Genomic DNA, 4,751 nt, shown 5'->3' on the forward strand with positions numbered 1-4,751 from the left:
GATTTCACCAGTTTCTAATGGGATGGCTTGTTAGGAAAAATTAGGAGGTATTATTTTCATGTTGATCATAACTTCACTGTATTACCCTGGTCCGTATTTTCCACTGTGCTCTCTTTATTCCATATGCGTATAAGTAGCCCTTGCTATGTGATTTTCCTCTTTCTTGCATAAACTGTTCTTGCTCTTTTTAGGTCCACAGAGCCTGATGTATTCAATCATGTCAGTGTCACCACCTCTCAGCATCATCCTTATTGGTAAGCCACCAAAATTGCACTTTTGCAGTAGACCCTTCCTGGTCATTAATGAAAAGGTTAAACAAAGTACATGTATTTCTGAAATTTATGAACACTTTTGATATCCTTTTTCTAAATCACTCAGCTCTCTACTCACTTTGTTCTATTTTCTGCTTTTGCTAATTTCTTCTTAAGAAAATATAAGAAATTAAATTCAATAATAAATACTGTGGGATTTCCCTGGTGGCTCAGTGGTTAAGAATCCACCTGCCAGTGCAGGGGACATGGTTCGATCCCTGGTCCAGGAAGATCCCACATGCCACAGAGCAACTAAGCCCATGTGCCACAACTACTGAGCCTGTGCTCTAGAGCCCGCGAGCCACAACCACCGAGCCTGTGTGCCACAACTACTGAAGCCCGTGCGCCTAGAGCCTGTGCTCCGCAACAAGAGAAGCCACCGCAATTAGAAACCAGCGCACAGCAACAAAGAGTAGCCCCCGCTCGCCACAACTAGAGAAAGCCTGCACGCAGCAATGAAGACCCAACACAGCCAATAAATAAATACATACATACATACATATTAAAAAAAAATAAAAACAGTAAACTGATTTAAAAATAAATAAATAAATGCAGTTAGTGTGGTAGAGTTTGGTAGAAAAAATATAAAAATACAAAATGAGATAATAATCTGGTCACATCATTTTGCAGTTCACTGTGTTGTCTCCTCTCTAAACCTTTGTAAATATACTCTATGTTTGCAGCATCCTTTCTCACCTCTCCTTCACTTAACTCCTCTTGTTTCCTTCTATAGCCCACTTTTTCCTTGACTAGCCCGTGGCTGTGTTATGTACTCTCTTATATAATTCTGGACACTTTGGGTTTTTACTCTTTTAGCCTCTATCACACTGTCAATATTGTCACTACTCTGGGAATTATTTGAGGGCAGTAATACATGTTTGCATGTTGTTATTGTTAAATATTACAGTCTGGCCTAGGAGATTCAATAAACATTTGCAGACAGGAAGGAAGGAGGGAGGGTAGAAAGAAAGGTAGGCAGACGGAAAGGAGGAAGGGCAAAAGGAAAAGAAAATGCAGTTTTTAAGTGATTAATGAACACTAAGTAATGCCACCTGCCCTTCCGATTTTAACTTCACAGTTCTGTGACTATTTACATTATTTTTATGGGTTCATGGAAACACAGCTGGAGGCTGACGCACGGAGCAGTCGTCCACTCTGAGCACATCCTCAGAAAGTGGACTGTTCTTATCTTTTTGTTTTTTAAAATAATATGATGACATGATAGTTGGTAAGACAATGACCAAAAGCATAGATGAATCACTGTGAGATCCAAACCCTGAGACAGAGAATGACTCCCCTTCAAGCCACTCCCTTGCTATAGTATTGTACACAAGTATGTGTTTAATGATCGCAGAGTGATGGTGATGATGAAAGTGACAACGAACAGTAATTTCCAAAAGCTTTCCTTTCCATTTCACATATACACATTCCCTTGAGTCTAGGGATAGTTTGGATTTACTCTCATACTACTGCATTTAATGCAGACAGACTACAGATGAAATTATGAGAAATAATTTAGGAAATTTAGACGCAGTTAAGTGAATTCCATTTTTACCTGTGTGGAATAGTGCATAAATGCCCCATTTCTGTGAAAATACCAATTGTTTGTGATTTATAAAGCTAATGTTAACTCTTCACCAGATTATGTATTTCTAAAAACTGCAAAATGAGGGTGGGCCTATCTGCTTTGTAACCATGACTCAGATTATTGTTGGCTAGATTTCTAAAGAGTCCCAGGATTTCTTTAAAACACCTAGTCCTAGAATAGCTCCCAGCTCAATTCTTCAGGCTCCTTTGAGCAAGCTATCAAGAAACACTGCTGAAGGCATTTCCTGTTTCCTTTGCACTTTTCTCCGATTTCTATGACATACTTAATCTGGGTCTTGTGACCTGCCAACTTTTAATAGTTCTAATTGTCCAGCTATCTGCTCTTGTGTGATCATAAAATCCTTTTAACATTTCACTTTTCCCCTCAAGAAAATGTATCCCGATTTCCGGGATGTGACCTTCAGCTTCTTTGGTAAATACGCAGGCAGAGAATTCATTCAGGCTCTCAGCAAAGGCAGCCTCATCTGTCACTGACTTCCCACTCATCCCCTTAATGGCCCTATGGATGCCTTGCTGGGTTGTGTGCTTTTAATGTCATAAAAGAAGTTTGTCTTCTGAGTTGGTAATTTTTTTGCCTCTTTTTTCTCCCCTGGGTCCTTTTAGAGTTCCCTTCCAAGTATAGAGGATTTGATTTTCTATTTAAGATTTCTGGATCTTGGAAAAGGGTAGGGGAGCCTTTTCTTTGCTGCATCATTCTAGAAACATTACTTTTCCACTGTGATCTTGTAAAAGGCTAAACAAATTTACCACTTATTAGTGGGACTGGCATTCTGGGTGATGCTGTGTTTTTAAAAACCATTTCCCCGCTATTTACCCTGACCTTAATTCAGTGGCATGTCTCTTTCTGAGTTAATGATTATATGCTGTATTTAATTTTCTGTCTTCCTAAAATTCCATGTTGTCTCTAAACACCTCTACCTTGTATCTGAGATTAAATCCTATGCTTAATGAGGTTTAATCACTGTTTTCCACATTCTCTTTCCTTTGAGTCCTAAATATTATTTAATCATAGACCTGACATTCTTTCCTCCCTTTTCAGGTTGATGTACACATTAAATTAGAAAGCAGCTTTGCACCAGATCCAGCCCTACTTCCTCCACTTGATGTAATCCTGTCCTATACATAGGTAATTAAAATCTTCCACTATTACTACCCTGCCCTTTTCTTGCTGTGTATGTGTGTGTGTGTGAGATATTTCATAGTTCACTTCTGCAAGACAGTCTATAGCATTACTGTTATCACATTTTCAACAACTTTATAATACATAACTCCTGCCCTTCATCACAGCTTGTTTCAGAAAACTATTAATAAGGAACTCTCAATTTTCCCTCTAAACAAAGCAGTATATTTTTAAGTTTCTGTTGATTCTTACTGATATGAGTGCCTAATAGAGAGTAGTCATTAAAAGGCTTATAAAAGCCCCAGAATTAATATACTAACATTAACAAGGTTTTACTAAACAATAATTGACCACTTTAGGTAAGCAAGTCCCCGGGGTGGCTAGGAAGTGATTAAAATAGACACACATGTCACATGTGTGCTGATGACCTTATGAAATGGCCGCATATCTTAAAAAGAAACAGAGCCCTGTGTATAAAGGAAATGTTGAAAATCTGGGAGCAGTCTTTGGATTGTTTGCTGCCACTGCTTCTAGGCAACAGGAAAGAGATGTTTACAGTCTGGGCTTTCCCCTGCCCCCACCTCTAGAAGCTTCTCATCTGCTGCTGCTGCCGCTGCTGCGGATAGAACTACAAGCCCTGGTGCCTGGTAATGCCCCTCCCCCACCCCGCTGCCTGCTCCGGGAGCCCAGCTGTTAAGACCTATCTAGCTAATCACCCCCTTTACCACCAGGCTCGTTTGTGGAAGTTAACGTCATGTTCAGAGGACAGTGCTGCCTGAAGAGGGGAGGATTTGATTTCTCATTTTACCTGGAAGAAAAACAGCACCAGGACTAAGGTGCCTCTTTTGTCCTTGATGTTTGACTCCATTTTTACTCACCTTGGGCGCTGCGGACTAACCCAGTGAAGTGGGATCACAGCCCTCCAGCTGAAGTAGACCTTAGAATGGGAACCTTTGACCTGAGCTTCAGAAAAATAGTTTTTCTCAAAGGGAATGCCCGCGTTTTCCAAAAGGATAAACAGAAAAGAATACAATTTTTAATTTACTTTTTAAAAACATGCAGCCTATATCTGTTAAGAAGTGGAGGGGTAGAAATTCAAAAAATAACATTTAAAAAAATAACAATAATTGAATATCAAATTCTAAAGGTAATTCATTTCTGACCTCATGAAACAAGTTTAATTCTTTTTTTATCTTGTAGAAAGCAGGAAGAAGATATTTGAAAAAGAAAGGGAAGACATGTCTGAGTGAATTGAGGGAAAGAAAAACTGAGCACTGGGGCTGTTAGGCCAAGGTTACTGTTCTAGTTGCCAGGAAACCTCTTCCACCTTGTTTTGATACTACCCAGAGCTGGCTCAGGCTGACCAAATAGAAGAGCAGCTGAATTTCAAACATGTCAGCTCGACAGAAGCTGGGTGCAACCTCTCAGGGATGTTGTAGGCCGCCTCCATTTCTCCATGTGTGGGGAGGGTAGACTAGTGGGTTTCTTAGCTCCTTTCATTCTAACTTTCCCTGATTAACGATTCTTTCAGTATACAGTACACAGTCACGTGGAGAGGTCTTATAGTCTACTCCTTATGAATCCAGACTTGGGGGGGTCGATGTCTGTGTTCCAACTCTGGCCCTGTTGCTTGTCAATCAGGTCAGTGCTCTTCTGGGTTTTCCTTTCTTCATCCATAAAGTGGGAAGTATCCCTCATAGGACCGTTACAGT

The 4,751-nt window shown here is 40.1% G+C and overlaps 1 long non-coding RNA gene across 1 annotated transcript; it reads left to right on the forward strand.

Moving 5' to 3' along the window:
- Window positions 1-3,625: 3,625 nt before the first annotated feature.
- LOC309796101 lies at window positions 3,626-4,365 on the forward strand. The gene is made up of 3 exons (XR_014292426.1): window positions 3,626-3,686; window positions 3,771-3,875; window positions 4,240-4,365. It is a non-coding gene; the product is annotated as an uncharacterized lncRNA (long non-coding RNA).
- Window positions 4,366-4,751: the final 386 nt, after the last annotated feature.

Source organism: Mesoplodon mirus (assembly GCF_964341445.2).
Source record: "Mesoplodon mirus genome assembly, chromosome: 2".
NCBI classification, from domain to species: Eukaryota; Metazoa; Chordata; class Mammalia; order Artiodactyla; family Ziphiidae; genus Mesoplodon; species Mesoplodon mirus.